This window comes from Arachis ipaensis, chromosome B9 (assembly GCF_059453495.1).
Source record: "Arachis ipaensis isolate K30076 ecotype BB chromosome B9, ASM5945349v1, whole genome shotgun sequence".
In the NCBI taxonomy this organism is placed as follows: domain Eukaryota; kingdom Viridiplantae; phylum Streptophyta; class Magnoliopsida; order Fabales; family Fabaceae; genus Arachis; species Arachis ipaensis.
This window is the reverse complement of record NC_142444.1, coordinates 107,453,319-107,469,706: the sequence shown is the minus strand read 5'-3', so window position 1 is coordinate 107,469,706 and position 16,388 is coordinate 107,453,319. Positions and strand designations below refer to the sequence as shown.

The 16,388-nt window shown below is 40.5% G+C and overlaps 1 non-coding gene across 1 annotated transcript; it reads left to right on the top strand.

Moving 5' to 3' along the window:
• The first annotated feature begins 642 nt into the window (after positions 1 to 642).
• LOC148545815 (small nucleolar RNA R71) lies at positions 643 to 750 on the top strand. The gene has a single exon (XR_015902020.1). It is a non-coding gene; the product is annotated as a small nucleolar RNA R71 (small nucleolar RNA).
• The last annotated feature ends 15,638 nt before the right edge of the window (positions 751 to 16,388 follow it).

Here is a 16,388-nt window from a genome sequence, read left to right as displayed (position 1 = left end):
AAACTAATGAAAATAAACTAAAAACTAACTAAAACATACTAAAAACTATATGAAATTAACCCCAAAAAGCGTATAAAATATCCGCTCATCAGAGGTGTTGTTATGGGGGTATTGATATGGTCTAGATGTGAAGTGTTGGGTGGCTGCATTGTTTGGATTTAGGTGTCTTTGATCAAGGCTTTGGTCTTGTTGATTTCCCCACCCAAAGTTTGGGTGATTCCTCCATCCAGGGTTGTAGGTCTTGGAGTATGGATCATGGTTTTGCCTAGGTAAATTCCCAATGTAGTTGGCTTGCTCCTGACTACCCTCTGCTTCTTCATTCACTCCTTCTTGGGTTGTTGATGAAGTGGAGACTGTTGCTACTTGGTTCCTCTCCATCTTCTTGGTGAGGTCAGCCAGCTGCTGGGTAATGAGCTTGTTTTGGGCCAGCAGAGCATCTACATTGTTTAGCTCCATTACTCCTCTTGTGTTCCCTCTTTCGGAAGCATAGAAGTATTCGTTCTCTGCTACTATTTCAATGACATCTATGGCTTCCTCAATAGTCTTCTTCTTGTTCAAAGATCCTCCGGATGAATGGTCTACGGCCTTCTTTGACTCATAAGAGAGCCCTTCATAGAAAATGTGCAGCTGCACCCATTCGTTGAACATATCTGGTGGGCACCTCCTTGTTAAGTCTTTAAACCTCTCCCATGCTTCATATAGAGTTTCACCATCTTGTTGCCTGAAAGTTTGGACCTCAGCTCTTAGTCTATTGATTCGTTGAGGAGGGTAAAATCTTGCTAAGAATTTGTTCACCACGTCTTCCCAAGTTGTCAAGCTCTCCCTTGGGAAAGACTCCAGCCACTTAGCTGCCTTATCCTTGAGTGAGAATGGAAATAAGAGCAGACTATAGGCGTCAGGATGAACACCATTAGACTTCACTGTGTCACATATTCTCAGGAAGGTGGTTAGATATTGATTAGGGTCCTCTTGGACACTCCCTCCGAACGAATAGTTATTCTGAACAAGGGTGATGAGCTGTGGCTTTAGTTCAAAATTGTTGGCATGGATGGTTGGCTTTTGAATGCTACTTCCACAGTTCCCTGGGTTTGGATTGATGTAAGAGCCTAAAACTCTTCTATCCTCCCCAGCATGATTTGCTCCACCTCCTCTGCCATGGTTGTGAGCCTCTTCTTCATGATGTTTTTCCAAGTTTTCTTCCATGTTTGGTTCAAAGTATTCCTCAAAGTGTTCCTCCTCTTCTTCACCACCAACTACACATTTTTCTCTTGCCTCCCTCCTTAGTCTAAGGATGGTTCTCTCAGATTCAGAATCAAAGGAAGTTGAAGCCCCACTTCTTCTCCTTGTCATACAACCAACAAGTACAAGCAAAGAGAATAGGTGCAGAAAGTATATTTGTCAGAATTACTGTTAGTGTGAGTGATGCAATATATCAAACAGTTAGTGGGTTAGTGAGATGAATAGTAAATAACAAAGAAAAAGTAAGGGGGAAGAAAAGAAGTTATCTAAAACAGAAAGTAAATGACTCAAAGAGAAATTTAAATCAAACAAAAATAAAATGCTCAATCTAGTTATCCTCCAATCTAATCATTGTTGATGCACAATCAATCCCCGGCAACGGCGCCATAAACTTGATGCACGGAAAACTTGTCTCACAACAAATTCCCTTCGGCAAATGTACCGAATTTTTCGTCAAGTAAAAACTCACAATAGAGTGAGGTCGAATCCCACAAGGATTGATTGATCAAGCAACTTTAATTAGAGGACTGTTCTAGTTGAGCGAATCCAGAATTTGAGTTGAGAATTGCAGAAAATAAAATGGTAGGAAGGTAATTGACAGGAAAGTAAATGCTAGAATTATAGATCTGAAAGTAAATGACGGAAGGTAAATTGCAGAATTGTAAATGGGAATAGGGGAATTCCTCATTAAAGTAAATAACAGAAATTAAAGAGAATGGGTAAGATCAGAAATGGGGAGTTCATTGGGCTTAGGAGATGTTGCATTCTCTGGATCAATTTCATTTTCATCTCTTCCTCAATCAATGCACTCATTGATCTCCTTGGCAATCTTAAGTGATTGAATTACAATTTCTTGTAATTTAATCTCTCAAATCTTGATCAATAGCCAATTCCTTTGTCAATTGCTCATGAGAAGAGATGAAGTATGGTCACTGATTATACCACATGCATTTCCCAAACCAAGTGTTGAGAGGATTATAGTCACATATCCATCCAAACCCAATTTGGTCCAGCATGAGAAAGCATTTCTAGCTTGATCTCTTCATTCCTCTTTCAAGGTTCAGAAGAGATCCAAGTATGAATAGCTTCTTTTTCAAGATAACTACTCAATTGGATGAAGATCGAAAGCTTTCAAGTAAAATCAAGAGAAAAGATAGAAGAAGAATAATGAAAACTAGTATTGATCCATCAAATTACAACAGAGCTCCCTAACCCAATGACAGGGGTTTAGTTGTTCATAGCTCTAGAAAATGAAAACAAAGATGGAGAATACATGATGAAAACTTAGAAGTGCAGAGATAGTAAATACAGAGAGTAGTTCTATGCTAAGAGTCTCCCTATAATTTCCAACTCCCTAAAATATTTCAAAGATACTCCTATATATACTACTCTTCTGTTCTTCTAGTTGATTCTTCAAGTCTTGGGCCTTTGGATCTTGAGTTGGAAGCAGTTCTCTTCTTCATTGGGCTTAGCTTTTACTTGCAGAGAGAAAGTATGAAGTGGGCAGGGGCTTTGGCTCAGGAAGTTAGTGGTGTTAACATTCAGTGAAAATATGGGTTCGAGAACGTTAGTGACAATCACCTTTTTTACTAACGTTCCTCACCAAAGTTAAAGGCTACGTTAACCTCAACGTTAGTCGCACAAACGTTGCCACTAACGTTTCCACTATGTCCTTCGCACACGTTATTGGGACTCAACTTTCCCAATAACGTTGAGAAGCCTCCCCCTTCCCTACGTTAGAGCCCACGTTAACTTAGTTAACGTGGCTCTTTTAACGTAGGCTTGCCATCCTTCGAGAACGTTAGTGACACTTACCATTGTCACTAACGTTCCAAATTGCCCCTATTTTCCATGTTAGAGTCCATGTTAACTAGGTTAACGTGGCTTCTAACGTGGCCTTGCTAGCCATCTCCAACGTTAGTGACAAAGTTGAGTGTCACTAACGTTGGCTCATCCTTCCCTTATCCACGTTAGCTTCCACGTTAACTAAGTTAACGTGGGAGTTAACGTGGCTCATGGTGGCATGTGTGGCTCCTTCCAACCTTAGTGACAATGTTGGGTGTCACTAACGTTGGCGATCACCTTCTTTCTTCACGTTAGCTTCCACGTTAACTAGGTTAACGTGGGAGTCAACGTGGCTCAATGGGGGCTTGTGTTCTTCCAACGTTAGTGACAATGTTGGGTGTCACTAACGTTGTCGACCACTTTGTTCCTTCACGTTAGCTTCCACGTTAACTAGGTTAACGTGGGAGTTAACGTGGCTTAATGTGCTTTGGCCAACGTTAGTGACAATGTTGAGTGTCACTAACGTTGGCTCCCCCCTTCCTTCTTAACGTTAGAGGCCACGTTAACCAGGTTAACGTGGACTCTAACGTGGCCACTCATGATCTTGGTTCAACGTTAGTGATAATGTTAAGTGTCACTAACGTTGGCTCTATTTCTTAACGTGGGCAATGATGGCTTCGAGAGTGTTATTGGCAATCACTTTTCTCATTAACTTTGCAAGTTACTCCCATTCCACGTTAGTGTTAACGTTAGTACAACTAACGTAGCCACTAATGTGGTTCTTCTTTGCTCCCTTTGTCATGAAATTAAGCAATAAAGTGCATCAAAGTTCTAGTCCAAGTCATGGGAAATGCAACGTCCAATTTGTCCTTAAATTCATGCAAAATCCTTATGAAATCATGTAAAATGCACAATGTATGCTTGAATCAAGATGTAAGTGAATATCTACCCAAAACTAGCTTATTTCCTAAGGAAATGCATGAAACTACCCTAAAAACAGTAAAGAAAAGGTCAGTGAAACTAGCCAAAATGCCCCGGCATCAAAGTCATGCCCTTGTTTTATGGTGGTTTCATGCATAGCAACTTAGGTTCGTTCCTTCACTGGCTTTCAGACCTTTATCATGTCCTGGAATACTCACTTGATTGCTCCCTATGAGACTTTTATTCATTGATCCTTTTGTTGTTTTCAGGGTTTGATTGTGCTCTTAGGCTAAGTGCTCTGTGAGGGGGCAACTCTTTAAGATAAGCTTTCAGCCAGCACTCTCGAACCAGTTGGTTCAAGGTGCTAGGTGTTAAGACACCCCTAAGGACTTACTCCCTCAAGTCTCTTTCCCCCATACATACACACCACAGGCACATGGTTTGTTTATTTTCTTTCTTGAGACCTTGGTGTCCAGCACCTCTTTGGGTTACTAAGTGTTCTGTAGTAAGGGTTACTCTTGATAGTGGACTTTCAGCTGATAATCCCGGGTTAGTTAACCCAAGTTACCAAGTGATAAGGCACCCCTAAGAGCTTATTCATCCAAGTAAATCCCTTACACAGGAGCACCACAGACACATGCCTCAAGATTCAAACCCTTGGTGCCTAGCCTTATTTCTTACTCTTTTTCTTTTATTTCTCAACTTTCATTTTCTCTTTCCCTTTTTCTTATTAGGATCTTGTTATTTAGCTAGTCTCATGGGTGTGTTTCAAGCATATGATTCTGGATAGATAGTTGCCTTCCTACCTTATTGGTGAACCAACTTAGCTAATCTATTACCATACCACAAACTTAGGAACTTACTCCACAATATGAACTCCACTCTGGTCTTTTATAACAAACATTCTCTTTTTATTTGGCTTAAAAAGGACAAGTATACAATAAGCAAGATGGAATTGAAAACAGGCAATTTGACAAGCAATCATAGACCTAAGCAAGGAGAATACTAAAAGCAGAATTAAAAATTCTAAACTACCATGGAAGCATGTTCTATTTCATACATGATTTTCCTTATTTAAAACTTGAAAAAGATGGGACAATGAGGGAACTCCACCACCTTTTACTCATGGAGTTGCTCCTGCTCTCCTTCTTGTTTGTCCTCTTTGTGTTTTTCTTGAGTGCTTGCATTCCCACTTCCCTTGCTTTTCCCAATCAACTTCTTCCAGAAGCCAGCGTCTTCCATCTTCTTCTTCAGTGTTTTCTTCTGCTGTTTCACCTTCCTTTCCTCTTGTTCTGTTAGCTCTTTTTGGACTTCATCGTACCTGGGGATTGCAGAGTTCAGATTATGCATATGACTAGACATATAGTTCAACTTGGCTTGAGTGTTTATGTAGAACTCCTCCCTATGTAGTTGCCGTCCTTCATTCAGTACGCTGAACTCATTGAATGCCTTCGCCTGAGCTAGCTATCGTTGATTGAGTTCTTGAAGGCGCTTGTCTTATCGCTCTTGTCTTTCAGTCACTTGATTTATGGCTTGAGTAAGCTGGGAATAGTGTTCCATTTGCTGTTTTTGCCATTCTACATGTTGATTCATCCAATTAGAAAGGATCTCTTCTTGACGATCCATCCTTTGAGCTTGAATGTGCAGTTGTTGTTCTTGTCCCTCCATATAACTCCTTGCTAGCTCCTCAATGGCTCCGTGAATGTGATTCAGGTTTATGTTGGTTGGGTCATAATATTCTCTTTGTTGGTGTTTTTCCTGATGAGACTCTTCTTGGTGAGGTCCTTCTTTTGGCTTTCACTTCCCTATTTGGTCTTCTTTGTTGTTGAGCAGGTGTCGTATAAGTTAGACGCTGAAGCGTAATTAACCTCCCAGGGTTTACCCAGTCTGGATTGCTGTCCTCGAAGACTACTTTGACTTTCATACACAGTCTGAGGATGGTGCTGGGGTACTAAAGCCTGGCACCCGAATCAATCTTCTCAGCTGACTCTTGAATCCCTCAGCTATAAGTTCATGCACATTGATATCTCCACCCTGTACTAAGCAATGTACCATGGTGGCTCGAGTAACGTTGACCTCAGAATTGTTTGTGGCCGGGAGGATAGACCTCCTCACGAGTTCAAACCATCCCTTGGCTTCTGGGCTGAGGTCTCCTCTCTTGATGAATCGGGGTCTCTGATCTGCATACCTCTCCCAGTCAGCTACTATAACACATATATCGGTCACGATTTCAGTGAGTTCATCATTGTCAGGGCTCTTGCTTATTCTTGCATGATAACTAGGCTCATCAAAATGTGGTGATTTCAACTGAAGAGTCCTTGTTATAGCATTGGGGCTGAAATCCACCTCTCTCTCTCTTACGTAACTTTTGAAGGTGGGGGCCTTGGTTTTGTCTTCTCTAACCACATTTGCATAGAACTCTTTGATGAAGTTTGCATTTATCTTCCCCTCTGGGTTCGTAAGCCTTTGCCAACCCCTTTGTTCGATCTTCTCTCGAATCTGTGGGCACTCATCCTCGTCAATTTGGAATGTTAACTCAGGCAGTATCTTCTTGAGCTTTATCCATTTAAATTCAAGTTCATGGAATGCAGTTTTGAATCTCCTCTCATCAAAAGGAATGCTCTCCACCGGTTCCTTCCACTTTTGCCTCTTGGAGCTTGATGATGCCATGAGTAGGAGTTGATGTGTGAAGGAGGTGGAAGGTATGGTTAGATGAGGAATTCGGTTGGTTAGGATAGGGTATAGAGAAAATAAAGAGTGTGGGAATTCGAGAATGAGAAGTTTGGAGAACTGGTTGTTGGAATGTGAAGTACAAAGGATGGAAATTTCGGATGTGGAAGGAGTGGGGACTAAAATCACTTATATAGGGAAGTGGTGAGTGAATGAAAGGTGTGGATTGATGGAGTGGTTGTTTGATGGGCGGTTGGGGTTTTGCATGGAATGAGTACAAGGATCATCAACTTTATGATGGTGTTGGTTCAGTTTCCAAGCTTGTTCTTTTTCCAATGTTGCATGGCAACAATTCCCAATGCAATCCCCTTGCAGACAAGTGTGTACTCCCCCTTCATGAAGTGGCCGAGACTTCTCCTTTCAATTGTCCCATCAATTTTTCTACAAAATAACAAAAATGTGATTATTAAATGTATGGATAGTGACGGCAAAAAAATAAAAAATTTTGCTTATTCATGAGTACAAACCAACTGACTAACTGAATGTTCATGTATGCAACATTGGTGACACCAAACTTAGTTTGGTGTCATGTGGTGTAAAGGATTTGTTCAAGGCCTTAAGAGTGACATAATATGGGTTACATTTATGTTCTCTTAGTATGCCTTGAACACCAAACTTGTTCTTCACTATGTGCTGTATACAAGGATACATTTAAGAGCATGTCAAAGTTTGATTTTGATTTCATGAACTCTTGCATTATTCACTATTCTAAAAGCATATAAAACATGGGTTGCCTCCCATGAAGCGCTCTTTTAGCGTCACTAGCTTGACGTTTTTCCTTTGTCAGGGTGGTTGGTAGTGCTTCAAGTCCTCCCCTCTTGCAGTAAATCTATCTCCATTGGCTTCATCAAGGATCTCCACATGTTCTAAGGAGAGAACTCTGTTGATGGTAAAAACTTTAGGTAGCTGAGATGGGATGGTGGGAAAATCAGGGGGGATAGCTGGGAAGTAAGCTGAGATCACTTTATCCCCTGGAGAAAAGTCCTCTATAGGGATCTTCTTGTTCCTCCACCTCCTGATGCACATAAACTAGTTATGCTACGATTTAGGAAATTGCACGATCGGCAAAATTCCTTCCGGCAAGTGCACTGGTTATCGTCAAGTAAAAACTCACAATAGAGTGAGGTCGAATCCCACAAGGATTGGTTGAGTGAGCAATTCGGATTAGAAGTGTGTTCTAGTTGAGCGGAATCAAGATTGAGATGAGTATTGCGGAATGTAAAAGTGGCGGGAAAAGTAAATGACAAGAAATTGAAATGGCGGAATCTTAAATTGCATGAATTAAAGAGCAGAAACTAAATTGCTGAAATTAAAAGGGAATGGGGGTGATTGCATGAATTGAGTAGCAGAATGTAAAGAGAAAGTGGAAATCAGAATTGGGGAATTCATTGGGTTATAGGAGATATTGAGATCTCCGAATCAAAACATGTTTATCTCTTCCTCAACCAATGCGTTCATTGAATTTTGCTTGGCAATCTTATATGATTGGATCCCAATTCCTTGGCTCACCAATGCTCTCTAAAAACAAACAAATTCCCAATCCCTTGGTTTAAATGTTCATAAGAAGAGATGATGCTTGATCACTGATTATACCACACAATTTCATGAACCACAATTTGGTAGGATTACATGTCACAATATCCATCCAAACCCCAATCCAATCCACTGTGAGAAAGCTTCTCTAGCATGAATCCTCCATTCCTTTCCCAAGGCTCCGAAGGATTCCAAGTATGAGTAGTTTCTTTCCCAAGACAACTACTCAATGGAATTAGATCGAGAAGCTTTCTAACAAAATTCAAGAGAAAAGATTGAAGAAGAAGATAAACTATTATTGATTCATTGAATTACAATAGAGCTCCCTAACCCAATGAAAGGGGGTTTAGTGAATCATAGCTCTGAATTCAATTACAAAGAAAAGGAAAACTAGCTAAAAGTGAAAGTAAAAGTCTAAAAAGTCCCCCTCAGGGGCTGGATTCCCCCCTCAATTTTTTAGTATCCACCATGCATGCCATATATGCTTGGAAAGCTCTAGATGTCTTCTTTCCAATGCATTTTGAATCACCTCATTTGGAGTTTTGTAGCTCAAGTTATTTATGTTTGAAGAAGGCATGGTCAAGCTGTTCCATATAACACGTTTAAGCTTCAGTTTAAGGTTAAACTGAAGCTTAAACGTGGAAATGGAAAAGGTAGCCCTGGAGGTCGAACACGTTTAAGCTCCAGTTTGAGGTCAAACTGGAGCTTAAACGTGGAAATGGAGAGAGCAACCCTGGAGGAGAAAACTTGGTCGAACACGTTTAAGCTCCAGTTTGAGGTCAAACTGGAGCTTAAACGTGGAAATGGCTCCCTGGTGCTTTTCCCATTCTGGCGTTTAACCTCCAGTTTGAGGTCAAACTGGAGGTTAAACTTCATTTCCAGCATTTCTTATCCTTCATGATTTTTGGCGTTTAAGCTCCAGTTTAGGCTTAAACTGGAACTTAAACTCCACATGTGATATTCAAGCTTCCTTTATTGATTTTGTTGCTTCCTTGCCTAGCCTCTTCTTCCCTGAAATCATCCAAACAGTTGCATCAAAGTCTTGCTAAAATTCATGAGAATTCTTCCATTCATAGCATTCAAGGAATATAACTAAAAACTCATGGAATTTGCATAAAAATCTTCATGTTTGAATGATTTAAGACAAGCATGACTATTTGGCCCAAATGATTACTTAAGGCTCAAGAAAATGCATAAAACAACTAAAAATAACATAAAAAATGCTAGTGAAACTAGCCTAAGATGCCTTGGCATCACCTCCTAGGTGCCTTTTTCTTTGTTCCTTTTGATGTTGCCTTGCTCTTTGTGACCTCTTCTTCCAAGGAGATTTTGTTGCTGGTCTCATATTACTCTGGTGGTTTAGGTTCCTCCTGATTTTTCTTGAGCTGTGACAGCTGCTGATTGCCTTGTTCATCAACCAAGGGGATTCCCAGATGTGCTGGTTGTGCTTCAGTGCTCGTTTCTTCCTTCAGTATCTCATTGTGATCTTTCCTTGGTTCTTTGTTCTCTTGATATGTTTCTTGTGTGGGCTTGAAAACATTGAAAGTGAGTTGTTCATCATGGATCCTCAAAATTAGCTCCGCTCGCTCCACATCTATAAGTGCTCTGGCTGTAGCTAGGAATGGTCTTCCCAATCTGATTGGGTGGAGGTGACTCTCTTCCATGTCCAATATGACAAAGTCTGTGGGCAGCAAGTATTTTCCAACCTTCAACAGCACATTTTCAACCACTCCTACTGCTTGTTTTTGAGTTTTGTCAGCCAGCCTGATGACTACATCTGTGGGCATCAGCTCATTGATTTGCAGCCTCTTCATAAGGGATAAAGGCATTAAGTTGATGCTTGCTCCCAGATCACAGAGTCCTTTGTCAAACATTGTTTCTCCTATGGCACAGGGGATGTGAAAACTCCCTGGGTCCTTCTTTTTTGTTGGCAACTTTGGTTGAATGAGAGCACTGCACTCCTTATTCGTCACTATTGTTTGTCCTCCTTTGAGTGAGCTTTTCCTGGTCAGCAGCTCCTTCATATACTTAATGTATGAGGGCATTTGTTGCAGGGCCTTGATGAATGGTATGTTTACATGGAGAGATGCAAATATGTCAAGAAACCTTGAGTATATTCTCTTCTCTACACCACCATTTAGTAATTGGGGAAAAGGTGCATAGAGTCTTATCAGCTCCTTCTGTGAAATTTTGGGTGCTTGGTGCTCCTCTTCCTGTTTCTCTGCTGATGTATCTCCAGGTTGTTCTAATGGTTTGTTTGGTTTATCCTCGGTCTCCTTATCACTTATAGTGACCATCTTGCAATCTTCCCATCTTACTTTCTTTGCTTCACCTCTCGAATTTTTCTCTATGTCACTTGGGAAGCTGTCTGTAGGTTTGGGAATCTGCTCGGAGAGGTATCCCACTTGAAATTCCAGCCTCTTGATGGTGTCTCCCTGATTCTTGATATTGGCTCGCACCTCCTCCTTGAACACCTTGTTATCTTGAATCTCCTTGCATATGCCTTCAAGTAGAGTCTCAATCCTTGAGAGTCTGTCATCAGATGATGGTGGGTTGGGATTGGATGGATGAGAAGGGTTATCTTGGTTTTGGTATGGATGTGGAGAGGTGTTGATGGGTGGTGTTGATATGATCTCTGTGTGGAATGTTGTTGAGCTGCATGGTTGTTGGGGTTGTGACGTCTCTGATCTTGGCCTTGATCTTGTTGATTTCCCCACCCAAAGTTTGGGTGATTCCTCCAACCAGGGTTGTAGGTCTTGGAGTATGGATCATGGGTCTGCCTGGGTGAGTCTCCAATGTAGTTGGCTTGTTCATGCTCACCTTCTGCCTCTGCATTCACCCCCTCTTGGGTCGTTGATGAGGTGGTGATTGCTGCTACTTGGTTCCTCTCCATCTTCTTGGTGAGGTCAGCCAGCTGCTTGGTAATAAGCTTGTTTTGGGCCAGCAGTGGATCCACATTGTTTAGCTCCATCACTCCTCTAGTGTTGCGTCTTTCAGAAGCATAGAAGTAGTCATTCTCTGCTACAGTCTTAATGACATCTATCGCCTCCTCAATGGTCTTCTTTTTGTTCAGAGATCCCCCGGATGAGTGGTCTACTGCCTTCTTTGATTCATAGGAGAGGCCTTCATAGAAAATGTGTAGTTGCACCCATTCATTGAACATATCTGGTGGACACCTTCTTATCAGGTTCTTAAACCTCTCCCATGCTTTGTAGAGAATCTCATCATCTTGTTGCCTGAAAGTTTGAACCTCAGCTCTCAACCTGTTGATTCTTTGAGGAAGATATAATCTTGCCAAGAATTTATTCACCACATCTTCCCAGGTTGTTAAGCTCTCCTTCAGGAAGGACTCCAGCCATTTAGAGGCCTTGTCCTTGAGTGAGAAGGGAAATAAGAGTAGTCTATAGGTGTCAGGATGAACACTGTTAGACTTCATAGTATCACATATCCTCAGGAAGGTGGTTAAATGTTGGTTGGGGTCTTCTTGGACACCTCCTCCGAATGAACAGTTGTTCTGAACAAGGGTGATGAACTGTGGTTTTAGTTCAAAGTTGTTGGCATGTATGGTTGGCTTTTGAATGCCCAGCATGATTTGCTAGACCTTCTCTGCCATGGTTGTGAGCATCTTCTTCATGATGGTTCTCCATATTTTCATCCATGTTTGGTTTAAAATACTCCTCTTCTTCCTCCGCACCAACTACTCGTTTTCCTCTTGCTTCCCTCCTTAATCTAAGGAAGGTCCTCTCAGGTTTAGAATCAAAGGAAGTTGAAGCCCTGCTTCTTCTCCCTGTCATACAACCAACAAGGTACAAGCAAGGAAATAGATGCAGAAAGTATTTCTGTTAGAATTACTATTAGTGTGAGTGATGTAATATATCAAACAGTTAGTGGGTTAGTGGACTGAATTGTAAACAACTAAAAAAAAGTAGGGGAAAGGGGAGAAAATAACTAAAACTGAAAGTAAATTACTCAAACAGAATTTTAAATCAAACAAAAGAAAAATGCTCAATCTAGTTATCCTCTAATTTAATCATTGTTGATACAAAATCAATCCCCGGCAACGGCGCCATAAACTTGATGCACGGAAACTTGTCTCTCAACAATTTTCCTTCGGCAAGTATACCGAATTGTCGTCAAGTAAAAACTCACAATAGAGTGAGGTCGAATCCCACAGGGATTGATTGGTCAAGCAACTTTAATTAGAGGAATGTTCTAGTTGAACTAAGCAGAATTGGATTTGAGATTTGCAGAAAATTAAATGGCAGGAAAGTAAACAGCAGAAAACGTAAATGCTGGAAATAAAGAGCTGAATGTAAATAGCGGAAAGTAAATTGCAGAATCTTAAATGGGAATGGGGAAGATGCTCATAAAAGTAGATTGCAGAATTTAAAGAGAATTGGAAAGATCAGAAATGGGGAATTCAATGGGCTTAGGAGATGTTGCATTCTCCGGATCAAGTTCATTTTCATCTCTTCCTCAATCAATGCATTCATTGATCTCCTAAACAATCTTAAGTGATCGAATTCCAATTTCTTGGTAATTCAATCTCTCAAATCTTGATCAATAGCCAATTCCTTGGTCAATTGCTCATGAGAAGAGATGAAGTATGGTCACTGATTATACCACATGTATTTCCAAGTCAAAGTGTTGGTAGGATTATATGTCACTATATCCATCCAAACCCCAATTTGGTCCAACATGAGAAAGCATTTCTAGCATGATCTCTTCATTCCTCTTCCAAAGTTCCGAAGAGATCCAAGTATGAATAGCTTCTTTTCCAAGATAACTACCCAATTGAATGAAGATTGAAAGCTTTCTAGTAAAATCAAGAGAAAAGATAGAAGAAGAATAATGAAAACTAATATTGATCCATCAAATTACAACAGAGCTCCCTAACCCAATGAAAGGGGTTTAGTTGTTCATAGCTCTGGAAATGGAAAACAAAGATCGAAAATACATTATGAAAAGTAAACTAGAAGTGCAGAGAAAGTAAAATTATACAGAGAGTAGTTCTCAAATTTCCAACCCCCTTTTTTGATTCAAAACTACCCCTATATATACTACTCTCCTGATCTTCTAGTTGGTTCTTCAAATCTTGGATATGGGCCTTTGGATCTTGAGTTTGAAGCAGTTATCCTCTTCAGTGGGCTTAGCTTTACTTGCAGAGAGAAAGTGTGAAGTAGGCAGGGACTTTTAGCTTAGGACGTTAGTGGCGTTAACGTTAAGTGAAAGTGTGGGTTCGAGAACGTTAGTAGCAGTCACCTTTTTCACTAACGTTCCTAACCAAAGGATGATCCACGTTAACTTCAACGTTAGTGGCACCAACGTTACCACTAACGTTGCCTCTTGGTCCTTTGCACACGTTATTGGGACTTATCTTTTCCAATAACGTTGAGAATCCTCCCTTTCCCCTACGTTAGAGTTCACGTTAGTGTGGCTAACGTGACCTTTAACATAGGCTTGCCAAATCTTCGAAAACATTAGTGACACTTACCTTTGTCACTAATGTTTCAAAACGCCCCTACTTCCCACGTTAGAGTTCACGTTAACTAGGTTAACGTGGCTTCTAACGTGGTGGTGATAGCCATCTCCAACGTTAGTGACAAAGGTGAGTGTTACTAACATTGGTTCATCATTCTTTCATCCACGTTAGCTTCCACGTTAATTAAGTTAATGTGGGAGTTAACGTTGCTCATAGTGGCTCATTCCAACGTTAGTGACAAAGGTGAGTGTCACTAACGTTGGCAATTCTTACTCCCTCCACGTTAGCTTCGACATTAACTAAGTTAACGTGGCAACTAACGTGGCTCAAAGTGGCTTAGTCCAACGTTAGTGACAAAGGTGAGTGTCACTAACGTTGGCCATTCTTTTGCTTCCCCATGTTAGAGTCCACGTTAACTAAGTTAACGTGGCTCTTAACGTGGCCGATATGAGCTTGGTCCAACGTTAGTGACAAAGGTGAGTGTCACTAACGTTGGCTTCATTTTCTTTTTCCACGTTAGAGTTCACGTTAACTTAGTTAACGTGACTCTTAACGTGGGCTATGATGTCTTCAAGGACGTTATTGGCGATTACTTTTCTCATTAACGTTGCAAGCTAGCTCCCGTCCCACGTTAGTGGTTACGTTAGTTAGACTAACGTGGTTGCTAACGTGGTTCTTCCTTGCTTCCTTTGTCCTGAAATCAAGCAATAGAGTGCAGCAAAGTTCTAATCCAAATCATGAGACATGCATTATCCAATTTGTCATTCAATTCTTGCATAATTCTCATGAAATCATGTAAAATGCACAATGTTTGCTTGAATCAAGATGTAAGTGAAATTCTACCCAAAACTTGCTTATTTCCTAAGAAAATGCATGAAACTACCCTAAAACAGTAAAGAAAAGGTCAGTGAAACTGGCCAAAATGCCCTGGCATCAGTCACTCAATCCTCTCCTAATCATACTTTCCAAGATTTGTCTTTCATCTGACAATCAACAATTACTTAATGCATGCTTACAAGTATCATGAGGTCTTATTCATGGGTTGTAACGGAGCTAGGGTGAAGGTAAGGATGTATATGGTCAAGTGAGCTTAAAATTTGAATCCTTGATCAACCTAAGATTCCACTAGACACATAGAACAACCTATACAACTATAATACAATACCTAGCCACCTATGGGTTTCACTTTTTCTTTTGCATAGTCATGCATTCTTTTCAATTCACATCCCATATGATTGTTATTATTACTTTGTCTTGGGGCATTTTTGTCCCCTTTCATTGTTTTCTCTTTTTTTTCATATTTTTGTTTCTTCTATTTTTTCCTATTTATTTTTCTTACATACTCATATATACACATAAATTTTTTTTTCCTTTTTGGTCCCCTTTTTCTCGGGGTTTCATGTACAAAAGTTTCAATGCATATGGTTCAATCATTCAATACATGAGTATGTTCCCAAATCCCAGAATTTTTAATTACAATTACAAATACACCTCTTTACATCTACCCCAAGTTTCCAAGTACACCCTCCCATTTGAACGATACACACCTTCACTTACCTAACCTAATCAAGGATCCAAATCTAGGGACATTAATTGTTTTTCACTTAGGGTTGTTGATGTGCTCTATTTAAGAACAAAAGGGGTTTATCATGGGCTCAAAATTGGTTACCAATGGTAGATAAAAGGGTTAAGGCCATTTGGGAGAAGTGACTATTGAAATGATGGCCTCAATCATGTAAATGCATTCATACACAAAGTAACGGACATATAGAATTAGACAAAGCAAGGATTACAATCATAGAGAGAGAATAATGCACACAAGAATGAGGGATAGTGGTTAGAAGTTATAACCACACAATAGGCTCAAAACTCACATGCTTGTGTTCTTAGCTCAATCACTATGTTCCAAAATACATTCTTGAAGCAAGTTAACCGTAAAAAATTTTTCAAAATTGGTAGGTACCCCAAAATCACAGTTTCTTAGGGAAGAAGTCATTATTTTGACCAAGTAACTCTATAGAAACTAACTATCATGCAAGGAGTATTTACAAGCAAGACTAACTACACATGCAATGTACTAACTACTATGCAAAAGATAAATCCATGGGTGTTGAAAGGAAGAGATTGTTACCCATGGAGATCGGTAGAATGACCTCCCCACACTTAGAATTTAGCATAGTCCTCCGTGCTACCAACAATGCGCAAGAGACGGTCGGGACCGGAACTTTCACTATCCCCTTCATCAGAGCTCCCATCACTTGGGATTGAGGTGGATGTGAATATTTCGGGTTCCTCCATGCTAGGGGTAACACAACGTAGAAGCTTCTTGATGTAAGTGTATCGGTGTTGGTTGCGCCGCTCATATCTATCAATCTTCCAGTGGAGATCTTCTATCCTTTGATGGGTGGATCTTTGACGTGGTTATGACGATAAGGTGGAAGGAATAGTAGATGGAAGGGCTATGTCAAGGCTTGGGTTGTTCACGAGAAGATGTAAGTATTTTCCGCTTGGGACCACATCGCCCTTAGCCAGAATTATAGCCTTTGTGTTCATGTCTTCCCAAGGAACACCCGCAGCAGCAACTAAATCAGATACCAATGCTGGAAATGACAAATTACCACGGGCGTGGACTAGACCCATCGCTTGCTTAACAAGATGCAGAATGTTCACCGGTCTTTCTGTGAGAACACACCAAACA